At 45.9% G+C, this 15041-nt stretch overlaps 1 protein-coding gene across 1 annotated transcript in view; it reads right to left on the bottom strand.

Annotated features, from left to right (window-relative positions):
* The window catches only part of SLC13A2 (solute carrier family 13 member 2), a 123969-nt gene that overhangs the window by 42032 nt on the left and 66896 nt on the right, over positions 1–15041 (bottom strand).

Genomic DNA, 15041 nt, shown 5'->3' with positions numbered 1-15041 from the left:
ATCCACTGGTGAAGGCTAGGATTGTTTAAGATTAATAAAATACTCATAATGGGTCGAAAACTAATGTTAGGTCATTGTAAGGTCTGTAAATTATAATTCAGTGTGTCCAATAATACATTATATCAACAGCATGTAGATCTTTTTCATGTTGGATGATGTTTGCACAAATATTCCTAAAATTAAAAGCACAGGATAACATTACTTAAAGAGGTTTATGGCTACTTTCACACTTGCGTTTTTGCCTGATTGGGCAGGGATCAGCAAAAATGCTTCAGTTTGTTATAATACAACTGGCTGCCTCCATTATGAATGGGATCGGTTGCAATATCTTTAAAATAGCAATGATGGATGCGACATTAAAACCATTGTAAGACTGGCAGTGTAGCCCTGCCTTTTCTTTTCCCCTCAAACCCTCCCTTCCCCTTCCCACCATTTTCTTTCCCTCCCTGTTTTTTTTATTACTGTTTTATTTATTTTAATTTAATCTGAAAAATGCATAACTGATGGCTAATGTGCATATATTTACAGTGGAACTACACTGACTATGTGGTATATTATACCATTTACTTCTGCTTCCTTACAGGATTGAATTTATGTTACTGAACATTATCTTCGGAGGTTATCACGATTAATGCTACCCCGCTATGTTGGTTGTGATGGGCTATGTTAAAATATTTTTATACCAACAGTACGATAGATGTCAGTATGAACTGATGATTTGTGGTTCCATTTATTTAAAATCCACACTGCAAGTTAAGCTACAATATGTGCAGATTTCAATGTGGAAACTTTCTGTAGTACTGTAGGTGGATTACATTTTAATTAAAATCTCATCCACTTTGCTGCTACTTTAACAGCTGCATATTTTCCAAGCCTGGCTGAACCCTAAAGAGGCAGCAGGATGGGGGGATTGTGAAGATCGTGGGTACATGGAGCCAAAATGTCTTTGCAGCAAACCCTGCCGAGGAGAGACGGGTAGCAAGAAGTCAAAGAGAAGATGAGAAAAGCAAACAACTCCTATCAGAGAAGATGTTATCTGTAATTGCCTTTGATTGTGTCTGATGAATCCGTTTTTTTAATTTGCATGATGGGGGTATTGGTTACTTTCCGTTCGCCCCCTCTCAATTTTAACGCCCTTTTTCCTTCCAAGCCCCCAATTCCTAATAAACTCCAACCCAATGATCCATACCCTGTCAACCTTAATAAAGACTCAGATACCAGGCTGGATTAAATTGGCCACTGCAGCCATTTATTAACATAAATTATATAAATGTCCCATAATCTTTTATTTAACCAAACAAACATAATTATAACAATGACAATTACTCCTGGGGGAGGTCCTTGAAGCCCCAAATAACAGAGTTACTGGGTGAGCCACCTTGCCTCCAGCTGTTGCCCGCCAGCTCAGAAGCACCAATGAATGGCCCCCTTTAATTCCGCCACAACTGATCGGCCTCCATGGGAGTCCAGCCCCAACCGTGGAGCCCTCCTATCATCCTCACCTGCGAATATATCCTTCAAGGACCTCCCCCTGCCACCAACGCACCGAATTGACCACTTGATTCCGTGCATCCATCCACATCCTTAAAGCGGTCTCAATCCCTTCTTATAAAGCCAAACTCCACATATTTAGGCCCACTGCATTCAAATGCGCTCCATCAGATCTCCAAAAATCTCCAACACCTTTCTCAAGCTCCATATGTCTCACCGCCACTGCCCCATTCCTTGCCATAAAACGACTTATTGCCCGATTAACTTTTACTCTGGCCCTGTTTACCACCTCCACCGACCTGGCACTCCTTCAAACCTTCCTCGGGACTATGTCCAACCAAACTGTTACTAATTTTGGGAACAAGGTACACAACCGCAACATGTCAAACTTAATGTCTCTTACAAGCTCCCGGACGCGCTGCCAAATCATTACCACCCACATGTACCACTAATACATCTGGCGCCTTATCCAGCCTAACCAAATGGTATGCCTCCAGCAGTACCCCGCTCCATATCATGCCCCTACGATCCAACCATCTTATCAATGCGGCTGATCGATCAAAGCCTAGTTGCTGACCGTCCGGCCGAACCTCTGGCCGGACAGCCCCCCAAAAGACATATGAATGTCCCAATATCCACACTAGGGTGGATACTGCACCTGTAATGAGAAAACAAAAGCAAAGAACAACACTGCTGCCAATACCCGCCCCCCTCTAATCCCTCCTCCCCCAACTCCCTCGAACTACATTCGATTCAAGCAGATATAAGACCTAAAGCGAATAGATTCCCAGCACCCAATCCGTTTTATAACCTCGTCCCCCAAACTCCACCTAGCCGCCTCAGTCGCCGCCCCAATACGGAATGAATGGCTGGAGTACCCCGCTTGACCCGACGCTAACCGCTCTAAACACTTAGTAAAAACCGCTGAAAACTGAAAGCGGGACAAAAAGGAACCATCAGCGTGCACTAATAAAGGATACAACCCCAACTTTAACATCCGCCCCATATTCCCGCATACACTGCACTGGGCACATTGCACAGTCCGGAATACCAAACAACACCACTCTACTCCCCCTTCCTTCTACATCCGTCTTGGAACAACGTATTACAAATTCCACCCTGTAATTAAACAAATCCATGTCATTCCTAAACAACCCTCCCACCTGACTAACCGTCGGACAAACCGACTCCCCCAAGCGTAAAGCCCCAAAGAATGCCAATGAAAAGGCTAGCCTAAATAAACGCACCTCCCAGGCCGAGCTACAAACCCCTTCTAACTGCTCCCCCAACTCCAAAAGCAACGCAAAAGACACCGGCCTCCTTCCATCCTCCCCTACCCTTAACCGACGCCAACCCTTAAACGCCCGAATGACCAGAAACGACTTCGTAAAATCTGCCATTTTTATAACTATTCATCTTTGTTACCGACCAACCTTCCTCCCTACAATGCCCTACAAACAACAACAATGGAACTTCCAAATCCTCACCCCCAACATTCAACCTATCACACCAATCCTCCCAGTACTGCCATGCTTTTAAATATGTTGCCCACGTACCGGGCGCCAGTGAAGCCTGAATAAGCCCCTCTACGGTTCCTCCAGTAGATCCCATAGACAAGTTGGGCACTGCAGCCCAAATTCCGTCGCCTCCGGAGCCAGCTGGCTGAAACACTCCCACTGTGAACGAGAGAGAGCATCAGCAACACATGCACACGCAACACGGCACATGCAACGCCACCACCCAGGTATTGAGCGATAAACACTAACACCAGCCACTGCAGCAACCTTACTACTAACGGCGATGAGGCCGACAACCCGTTTATTGCATGAACCACACGCAAATTATCACAGTGGAAGCGAACCTTCTTATCCCGAAAAACCTCTCCCCACAGCATAACCGCCACCACTATAGGAAAAAGTTCCAACAATGCTAAGTTCTTCACCCAGCCCCTTTAAGCCCAGCTAACTGGCCACTCCCCAGCGCACACTTGACCCACACAAACGCCCAAACCGCAACCCCCCGCCGCGTCCGAAAACAGATCGAAATCAAACAAGTCCACCACTTCTCCCATAAATAGAGAGCGACCGTTATAATTCTCCAGGAAGGAGCTCCAAACTTGCAAGTCCGCCCACAATTCTCTACCCAAACGGATGTAATGGTGTGGTGCAACTACCCCTGCTTCTTTGGGAACACCCCCAGTGGTGACACCTGCAAATTCACTAATGGCGGTTCCGCCATCCTACCTAGCCTGACTTTTTTGTTAAGTTTTTCTGCCACTACCTCTGGGTGTTCCATAGCCGACCTCAAATTCCTTTTAACCACCTCCGGACCGCCTAACGCAGATTTGCATTCCGGAGGTGGCAGCGCTGCGCAGAGTCACGCATATACGCGTCATCTCGCGAGACGCGAGATGACGTGCTTTGCCGGCCCGCGCATGCGCATCGCGGGCCGGCAAAAGTTAAAGGAAGGTCACGTCAGCAACCTGCCAGCCAATGATCGTTGCTGGCAGGTTGCTGATTTTTAAAAAATCCAATGAGAAGCCAGATATCAGATCATATTAGTAAATATGATCTGTTATATGGCTTCCCTGCTCCTCTGCTGGTCCTTTTCGTCGGTTGGATCCAGCAGAGGAGCAGTCTTCACAGTGAGTACACCAAACACCACACTTTAGCCCCAGATCACCCCCTGCACCCCAATTAACCCTTTGATCACCCCTTTGATCGCCCCTGTCAATCACTAGTGAAAGTGAAAAAAGTGATCAGTGCAAACTGTCACTTTTTTTTTCACTAGTATTGACTGTTAGGTTTTAGGGATAGTTTAGGCCCCTTGGTTAGGTAGTTTAGGGATCAGTTAGTGCCCAGCCCACCGCACCGCAGTCACTTATTCGCTGATTAGCTTTTTTTTTTTTGATCACTGCACAATCACTTTACACGCGCTGCGGCGATAAAAAAAATCTGTTTTGATATTTTTTATCAACCGCAGCGACCTCCGGTACTTCGCTAGCCTCCCATTTGTAAGACAGGCTTGCTTTTTTTCTTGGGTAGTCTCAGGGAATACCCCTAAATTTAGTTGCCCAAATGTCAAACAGGGGGTATTCTTCTGAAGAGGCCTACAGGCTTCTGAATCTAGCGGGTCAGAATATGAACCTGTAGAAAGCAGTGGCTCTCTGACCCAAAGTTCGGACGAGGAGGTTGAGGTCCCTGATAGCACCAGGCGTACCCGGCCCCGTGTCGCTAGACCACAGGTTGCGCAGGATCCGCTTCAAGAGCAGCAGAGTGGGGCTGGCGCTGTCGGATTACGTGGTGAGGCATACACCAGCAGCGCAGCCCTCCCTGGACCTAGTACCAGCACTGCCGTAGAACATGGTGAAGTGGCGAGCACCAGAAGGGCAGATGAAGCTGGTACGGTGGCACGAGCAGTAGTGACCCCGTCGCAGCCACCGCAAAGACGGGCCCGTAGAGCCCCTAGAATCCCTGAGGTGCTGGCAAACCCTGATTGGCAGTCCCCAACTTCAGCCGCACCTGTAGTTCCCCCTTTCACCGCCCAGTCTGGAGTTCAGGTTGAGACAGCTCAGATCAGTTCGGCCCTGGGATTTTTTGAGCTGTTCTTGACTGCGGAGCTCTTGGAGTTAGTCGTGGCAGAAACAAACCGGTATGCCACTCAATTTATATCCGCCAACCCGGGAAGCTATTATGCCCAGCCTTTCCGGTGGAAACCAGTCCAAGTTTCCGAACTTAAAATTTTTCTAGGCCTTCTCCTAAACATGGGTCTAACCAAAAAGCATGAATTGCGGTCATATTGGTCCACGAACCCAATTCATCACATGCCCATGTTCTCTGCTGCTATGTCCAGGGCACGATTTGAGGCCATCCTGCGTTTCCTGCACTTTAGTGACAATAGCACCTCTCGTCCCAGAGGCCACCCAGCTTTTGACCGGCTCCACAAAATTCGGCCCCTCATAGACCACTTCAACCAGAAATTTGCAGATTTGTATACCCCTGAGCAAAACATCTGCGTAGACGAGTCCCTTATACATTTTACCGGGTGCCTTGGCTTCAAACAATACATTCCAAGCAAGCGCGCCCGGTATGGGGTCAAATTGTATAAGCTCTGTGAAAGGGCCACAGGCTATACCCACAAATTTCGTGTCTATGAGGGAAAAGATCAGACCCTGGAGCCGGTCGGTTGCCCTGACTACCTGGGGAGCAGTGGGAAGACAGTCTGGGACTTGGTGTCACCCTTATTCGGCAAGGGGTACCATCTTTATGTGGACAATTTCTACACAAGTGTGGCCCTCTTTAGGCATTTGTTTCTAGAACAGATTGGCGCCTGTGGCACTGCGCGAACTAGTCACGCGGGCTTCCCCCAGCGGCTCGTTATCACCCGTCTTGCAAGGGTGCAGAGGTCTGCATTGTGTAACGAAGAGCTGCTCGCGGTGAAATGGAGAGACAAGCGTGACGTTTACATGCTCTCCTCCATTCACGCAGACACGACAATACAAATTGAGCGAGCAACCCGTGTCATTGAAAAGCCCCTCTCAGTCCACGACTATAACCTTCACATGGGAGGGGTGGACTTCAATGACCAGATGTTGTCTCCGTATTTAGTTTCCCGCAGAACCAGACGCTGGTATAAGAAGGTGTCTGTATACCTAATTCAATTGGCTCTGTATAATAGTTTTGTTCTCTACAGTAAGGCTGGGAGAACTGGATCCTTCCTCAAATTTCAGGAAGAGATCATTGAGAACCTCCTGTACCCAGGAGGTTCCGTGGCCCCATCCACCAGTGTAGTTAGCCGTCTACACGAGCGACATTTCCCCAATGTCGTTCCTGGTACCTCAACCCAACCGTCACCCCGAAAAAGATGTTGTGTCTGTAGCAGGAGTGGAATAAGGCGTGACACCCACTATTTCTGTCCTGACTGTCCTGACCACCCTGCCCTATGCTTTGGAGAGTGTTTCTGGAAGTACCACACACAGGTACACCTAGCATAGGGATCACATCTCACCAGGACAGGCACACAGGGCTATTAGGGCCCATTCACATACAGCTGCTGCAAACGTCTCCTTTCACCTGGGACAAAGTGCATAACGCACTTCGCCACATCTTTGGGCGATTTGCGCTTTGCACATTGACCCAGGGGGAAGGAGAGGTTTGTTCTATAAAGGTAAAAAAAAAACAAAAAAAACACACCAGTAAGCAAAAAGGTTAATGTTTAGTTCAAAAAGTTAAAGTTTATATGTTCTGTTCCAAAGTTAATAAAATTATTGCGTTGCGGCCTGTTTTTTTTTTTTTTTTTTTTTTTTTTTTAGCTTCCAGGTGGACCAACCGATCGACTAGCTGCAGCACTGATGTGCATTCTGACAGAAGCATTGCGCTGCTGTCAGATTACACGCAAGTTGGTGTATGCGGCGCTGCAAGACGAGATTTCTACTCTGCAGTAAAAGATACGTTTGCCAAGGCATACGAGCTGAGGAGGAGGCGGCGTTCCTATGCTTTGGCAAACAGTTTGTATATAAAAAAATAAAAAAATCCCGGCAATGATTTATTCATCCACATCGATTGATGTGAATGGAGAAATCTGGTTTGCCAGGGCATACGAGCTAAGTGGGTATGGATGTTGGGCGGAGCTCCTATGTCCTGGCAGACGCCTTTCCCCTCCTTTTTTTTTTTGGCAGAGATTTTTTCATCCACATTGATCGATGCGAATGAAGAAATCTGTGCCGTTCATTTTTTTCTTTCAGCCCAGAGGCTGAACGGAAAAAAAAAATCTCATTACCTGTATGCTCAATATAAGGAGAATAGCAGAAACTCCTAATGCTGGCCATACATGTAATGATTGCGGAGACCCTCAAATGCCAGGGCAGTACAAACACCCCACAAATGACCCCATTTTGGAAAGAGGACACCCCAAGGTATTCGCTGAGGGGCATATTGAGTCCATGAAAGATTTAAATTTTTGTCCCAAGTTAGCGGAAAGTGAGACTTTGTGAGAAAAAACTAATAATCAATTTCCGCTAACTTATGCAAAAAAAATTATACAGACGTGGACAAAATTGTTGGTACCCTTTGGTCAATGAAAGAAAAAGTCACAATGGTCACAGAAATAACTTTAATCTGACAAAAGTAATAATAAATTAAAATTCTATAAATGTTAACCAATGAAAGTCAGACATTGTTTTTCAACCATGCTTCAACAGAATTATGTAAAAAAATAAACTCATGAAACAGGCATGGACAAAAATGATGGTACCCCTAACTTAATATTTTGTTGCGCAACCTTTTGAGGCAATCACTGCAATCAAACGCTTCCTGTAACTGTCAATGAGACATCTGCACCTCTCAGCAGGTATTTTGGCCCACTCCTCATGAGCAAACTGCTCCAGTTGTGTCCGGTTTGAAGGGTGCCTTTTCCAGACTGCATGTTTCAGCTCCTTCCAAAGATGCTCAATAGGATTGAGGTCAGGGCTCATAGAAGGCCACTTTAGAATAGTCCAATTTTTTCCTCTTAGCCATTCTTGGGTGTTTTTAGCGGTGTGTTTTGGGTCATTGTCCTGTTGCAAGACCCATGACCTGCGACTGAGACCAAGCTTTCTGACACTGGCTAGTACATTTCTCTCTAGAATTCCTTGATAGTCTTGAGATTTCATTGTACCCTGCACAGATTCAAGACACCCTGTGCCAGACGCAGCAAAGCAGCCCCAGAACATAACAGAGCCTCCTCCATGTTTCACAGTAGGGACAGTGTTCTTTTCTTGATATGCTTCATTTTTTCGTCTGTGAACATACAGCTGATGTGCCTTGGCAAAAACTTCGATTTTTGTCTCATCTGTCCACAGGACATTCTCCCAGAAGCTTTGTGGCTTGTCAACATGTAGTTTGGCATATTCCAGTCTTGCTTTTTTATGATTCGTTTTCAACAATGGTGTCCTCCTTGGTCGTCTCCCATGTAGTCCACTTTGGCTCAAACAACGACGGATGGTGCGATCTGACACTGATGTTCCTTGAGCATGAAGTTCACCTTGAATCTCTTTAGAAGTCTTTCTAGGCTCTTTTGTTACCATTCGGATTATCCGTCTCTTAGATTTGTCATCAATTTTCCTCCTGCGGCCACGTCCAGGGAGGTTGGCTACAGTCCCATGGATCTTAAACTTATGAATAATATGTGCAACTGTACTCACAGGAACATCTAGTTGCTTGGAGATGGTCTTATAGCCTTTACCTTTAACATGCTTGTCTATAATTTTCTTTCTGATCTCTTGAGACAGCTCTTTCCTTTGCTTCCTCTGGTCCATGTCGAGTGTGGTACACACCATATCACCAAACAACACAGTGATTACCTGGAGCCATATATATAGGCCCAATGGCTGATTACAAGGTTGTAGACACCTGTGATGCTAATTAGTGGACACACCTTGAATTAACATGTCCCTTTGGTCACATTATGTTCTGTGTTTTCTAGGGGTACCATCATTTTTGTCCATGCCTGTTTCATGAGTTTATTTTTTTACATAATTCTGTTGAAGCATGGTTGAAAAACAATGTCTGACTTTCATTGGTTAACATTTATAGAATTTTAATTTATTATTACTTTTGTCAGATTAAAGTTATTTCTGTGACCATTGTGACTTTTTCTTTCATTGACCAAAGGGTACCAACAATTTTGTCCACGTCTGTAATTCTATGAACTCGCCAGGCCCCTCATTGAATACCTTGGGGTGTCTTCTTTCCAAAGTGGGGTCACATGTGGGGTATTTATACTGCTCTGGCTTTTTAGGGGCCCTAAAGCATGAGAAGAAGTCTGGGATCCAAATGTCTAAAAATGCCCTCCTAAAAGGAATTTGGGCACCTTTGCGCATCTAGGCTGCAAAAAAGTGTCACACATGTGGTATCGCCGTACTCAGGAGAAGTTGGGGAATGTGTTTTGGGGTGTCATTTTACATATACCCATGCTGGGTGAGATAAATATCTTGGTCAAATGCCAACTTTGTATAAAAAAAATTGTAAAAGTTGTCTTTTGCCAAGATATTTCTCTCACCCAGCATGGGTATATGTAAAATGACACCCCAAAACACATTCCCCAACTTCTCCTGAGTACGGCGATACCAGATGTGTGACACTTTATTGCAGCCTAGGTGGGCAAAGGGGCACACATTCCAAAGAGCACCTTTCGGATTTCGCAGGCCATTTTTTTTTACACATTTTGATTGCAAAGTACTTCTCACACATATGGGCCCCTAAATTGCCAGGGCAGTATAACTATGCCACAAGTGACCCCATTTTGGAAAGAAGACACCCCAAGGTATTCCGTTAGGGGCATGGCGAGTTCCTAGAATTTTTTATTTTTTGTCGCAAGTTAGTGGAATATGAGACTTTGTAAGAAAAAAAAAGAAAAAAAAATCATAATTTTCCGCTAACTTGTGACAAAAAATAAAAAGTTCTATGAACTCACTATGCCCATCAGTGAATACCTTAGGGTGTCTACTTTCCGAAATGGGGTCATTTGTGGGGGTTTTCTACTGTCTGGGCATTGTAGAACCTCAGGAAACATGACAGGTGCTCAGAAAGTCAGAGCTGCTTCAAAAAGCGGAAATTCAAATTTTTGTACCATAGTTTGTAAACGCTATAACTTTTACCCAAACCATTTTTTTTTTTTGCCCAAACATTTTTTTTTATCAAAGACATGTAGAACAATAAATTTAGCGAAAAATTTATATATGGATGTCGTTTTTTTGCAAAATTTTACAGCTGAAAGTGAAATATTTCATTTTTTTGCAAAAAAATCGTTAAATTTCGATTAATAACAAAAAAAGTTAAAATGTCATCAGCAATTAAATACCACCAAATGAAAGCTCTATTAGTGAGAAGAAAAGGAGGTAAAATTCATTTGGGTGGTAAGTTGCATGACCGAGCAATAAACAGTGAAAGTAGTGTAGTGCAGAAGTATAAAAAGTGGCCTGGTCATTAAGGGGGTTTCAGCTACCGGGGTTAAAGTGGTTAAACAACACTGCCTCCCCTGGAACAAACAGAATTCTAAAACCCAATGAAAACCCCTCCTGCAACAACTCCATGGCCCTTCTATCCGGGTATCTATCGAGGAATGGCTCCATCCTTTCCAGCCGTCACCCCCTTTGCTATTACTTTCACCCCCCCCCTCTGTCTATTACCCCTTAAGCATCGCGCCGCTCCATGGGACCCCCCACATATGGAGCATTCTTGCTTGAATTTGGATTTAGCTCCGAATTTACAACCCCCTTCGTTAAATGAAAAACACAATCCCTTCGCGGATGCTGCCACAATGTTGAACTGACCCCCACTACCTGAATCCCCTCAAAATGACTTCCCCGATCTAATAGGCGCAATCACTTTCAACCATAAAGCTATATCTTTGTGATCCCATCTCACTTATGCGCCTTCCGCTGCATGAACTGTTCATCATAGAGCAACCATGCTATCCCCTCATATACCCGGTACGCTTCACCAATCACGTCCAAATAGCAAAACAGCACTCCGGCGCCTTTTCCCCTATCACACTGGCCAATATCGCAAATGTCTGTAACCAATTCTGAAACATCCGTGGTATTAACCTATGTCTTCACTTTTCCTCGTCCTCTTTTTTCCCCCTCTTCTCTCCTAGCCCTATCCAGGTTGAAATTTTCCAACGGGAGCAAAGAAAAAATCTCCACGTACTTCCGTTTCCAAATTCGCTCCTTTACCTCCTGCTTTAAATGAGCCCCCAGCGGACCCTCAAAACACACTTAAACCTCCTCCCTTGCCTTATCGTCTAACCTCACCATTTCTTCCTCTCCCACGCCGCCCGCCTGCGCTTGTGCAGACACCACATTACCTGATATCCCCAACCTGTTTTCTCTCACAATCCCAGACCCACCTTGGGCCCCTGCCACCCTCCAGGCCAGCAACGGGGATGCCCCCCCTATACCCCACCCCGCTAACAAGCCTGCCAACCCCATTAGTTGACCTAAGCCCCTACTTAAATCCATCTGGGGCCCCCCTCCACCCCCATAACCCATACCCGCCACTAACTGCGCTAAAGGTCCCCACAGATCCGGATTCCAGTTGTCCACTCCTCTGAGATGACCTTCCGGATCCTGTAGAGATGGATTCCCGACTCTGTCCCCTGGCTGGGCTCAAGCCAGGGACAATGGAGCTGCTCTCCTCCAAGGATGGCTCACAAGGGGCGGAGCCTCTTCCCTGCTGCCGACATGGTGACAGGGGCCTGCTGCACACTCCCGCAAGACTGGTAGCACCTCCTGGCCTCCTGGCCTCTTGCTCCTGCTGGGGGGCACCTTCCTCCCCTGGACATGAGAAGGTGCCCGCTGTTCCTGGTCCCGTTCCCATGCCGCCTCTTTTCTGCAGGCAGAGCTGACTGGGCCACCCAAACTGACCAATCCCCACCCCCCCTGGGCTCAACCTAACCCAACCCCTTTAACACCCCTGACCTATCCCTACTCCCCAGGGTCTCCCGGAACCAAACCCCCTGTCATGTGGGCCTCCCCTAAAGGCTCTGCTCCCCAGTCCGGCTATTACTAGAAGTGATACTTAAAGGCTATGGAAACCTTTGTGCATGAAACATAAATAAACTCATATCTTACTAAAATGCAGTTTGTTTTTTGGATTCAGCCTCACTTTTTATGCCCTCAGCAATGCTCATATCTGGTTTTCAAGCACTCCTCTCTTCTCAGTTCAGGCTCTGTGGGCGCTCCCTCAGCACTGGTCTTATGCTGCTCATAGCACTTCATCAGGGAGAGCGAGTGGGTGATCCTGTACTTTGCCAGTGCTGTCTGTACTGCAGGATGTAACAATGAGCTCTCTGCTCAGCGATACATTGTACAGCACAGACTCCGCTGGACATGCGCAGAATCGCTGTCTCTTCCTATTGAAGTGCTGATTTCTCACATAATGTGGACTGATGGTTTTATTGATTACTAGCACATATATTCATAGGAACAGAACGCTGCTAACCCCTTTAGCAAACTTTGTGTCACTCGGCTTTTCCTGTAGGAGCACAAATCGCTTCATAATGTAAGTGAGACGCCTATGGTGCAATCTCCTGTGTGGTGACTGGAGGAGTTACAGAAAGCCCATCAGATGACGGATTTTCTATAAAAATCAGATAGAGCAGTCTGCTGTGCATAGGAAGCACATGCAGGTTGTAAGACAAAAACAGAAAAAATGAAAACACAACCAATTGGAGGAACCATTTTCTCCACAAAATAAATAAATTTGTGGAAATGTGTTTTTTTTTCAAAGTTGTACATGTCCTTTAAGCTGGCCATACTCATGCAATAGATGTTGGAAAAACAATTGTTCTGCAGCCAGCTATGTCTCATCCCTCCCTCCCAACTTCCCTAGATATGTACATGCTCGGTTTGGCCGAAAGTATATGTGTGTTCAATCGGGAAAGAGAAGAAAACTGCTGTCAGATGCTTCTAGAGGCAGCCAGGGGTGTAACTATAGGGGGTGCACCGGTAGCAGTCACCCCCGGGCCTAGGAGCCTGAGGGGACCCATAGACCCTTGTGCTGCATAAAAAGACACTGGAATTATAGAAAGTGCATGCTAGTCAAGTTAGTCCTCTGGATGGAGGGAAGAGGTTAAGTCAAGGCATGGGGGGGGAGGGTGCTGCACGAAGGCTATGTGCTTCCCTGCCCCTGGCCACAAAGCACTGAGGGAAGGGAGGCCCAAGCTGAACTCTTGCACCAGGGCCCATGAGCCTTTAGCTACGCCCCGTTTTGTTCGGAGAGAACAAAAGGATCAGACCAAGAGTTAATTTTGACCGATCCTTCTCCCTCATGACAAAATGGAGTCAGGAGCTCCCTATATGCGGTTTGGCCAAACATACACTAATGTGCATGGGGGCCTTTAGAATGACCGCTATATGATCACTGTTTCAGTCTATGCTGAGTCTCAGTATATTGGTAATTTTTGCAGTGAACCATGTTCAGTGCTAAATTAGTTAATACCAACTTCATTACATTATATTTCCTCAGAAATACCTGAATCATGGTTTTAATTATAAAGTGAGTGTAAATAGGCCTTTAACGTGGATTATTCAGGCTTATCATAAAGTGTCAACATGGCAATTTATCCTACTGTAAATATTGAAGTTTTAGTTTAGAAAAAAACAACTCATACATTAACATGGGCCGGACTGGGACTTAAAAGCAGCACTGGCCAGGGGCGGATTAGCCTTACAGGGAAATTTCCTAGTGGGCCAATGCCCAGGGGGCCGCCTGAGCCCACCTCACAGCCAGCCAGTGGAAGCTTTTGGGGCTGCATTTTGTGATGGATTGTGGTATTTGGCTCTGTTGGGGTTGTATAATGTGCTGCAGTATGGTATTGCTGACCCCGCCTACTTGTTTTGGCCCTGCCTTCCATCAATTTGGACCCGACTACAAAACAGGGGCCACTTTTTAGTATTTTTTCTAGGGCTACTTTATGTTCCCAGTCTGCCCCTAGCCCTGGCACACAGACCTTACCAGCCCACAAACAAAAAAACGGCTATACAGCGATTTGGGCTGCAATGATGACCTATGCATTATACTGCCCTGTCTATGGACTCCACATAAAGGGCAGTATAATACATAGGTCATAGTCTCCTTACATACATCCTCCATATACAGTGCGGTATACACTGCACATAGCAATGTTGCCGACAGCCCACACAGAGCTAGTGGAGGGCCAGCCAGGATGCCTCACCATGCCTGGCGGGACCCCAGACTGCCTGCCCATAATCCGGCCCTGCATGCGTGCCCACAGAGAGGGCTCTGAGTGCCCCCTCTGGCACACGTGCCATAGGTTTGCCACTATTGGTCTAGATAGAAAAAATTTAATTTGTGTGCAAGACTGCAAGTATATCTAAAAGGATATGTTTTCATAAGGTATTCGAGCCAAGACAATTACTTTTATTGCAACTATATAATTGTGCATTTGGAGGAAGTTTCAAGGTCCACAAAGCTGATCTTTCAAATCTCTTTCATTTAAGCAAAATCACAGTACAAAAGATCGACTGTAAGGTGACTTGACTCTTAAAGCATCTCCTCAATGTAGTGGAGAGTACAATGTTAGGGTTTATAAATTGCTTCGCAAAATCAGAACCCTGAAATATTTCCTGAAGTTGAACAGATACTATATTGTGAATTCTGAGCACATTAGAAGATGTATCAGCAGTGTAGTAAGGGGCACAAGTCTGCAAGACACTACTATGTCTCAGCTGACAGTATGTGGGCAATGTTTCTGTATACCTACAGTCAGAGCTAAATGCCTGCAGTTCCGTTCCCCACACTCTCGCTGAGCTCAGTAAGTAAGACAGAAGCTCATGTACGGAGCTGCCAGCGGTTAGTGTTGGCAGCAAGTCACACAGATAGGCAGAGACACAGGACACATATAATGAGGCAGACTGCAAGCCATCTTCAGAGCTCAGTAGATCGCTGAAGACAGACTCTCCTTAGCAATGCTCATTTACAATTTTACTAAGGAGACTCTTTGCATTCTGTTTATGCATACCACCCAACCTGGATCCAGCAGGACAG

This window comes from Bufo gargarizans, chromosome 3 (assembly GCF_014858855.1).
Source record: "Bufo gargarizans isolate SCDJY-AF-19 chromosome 3, ASM1485885v1, whole genome shotgun sequence".
In the NCBI taxonomy this organism is placed as follows: domain Eukaryota; kingdom Metazoa; phylum Chordata; class Amphibia; order Anura; family Bufonidae; genus Bufo; species Bufo gargarizans.
Note: the sequence above shows the minus strand (reverse complement) of the source record. Positions and strands in the feature narration are given on the sequence as shown.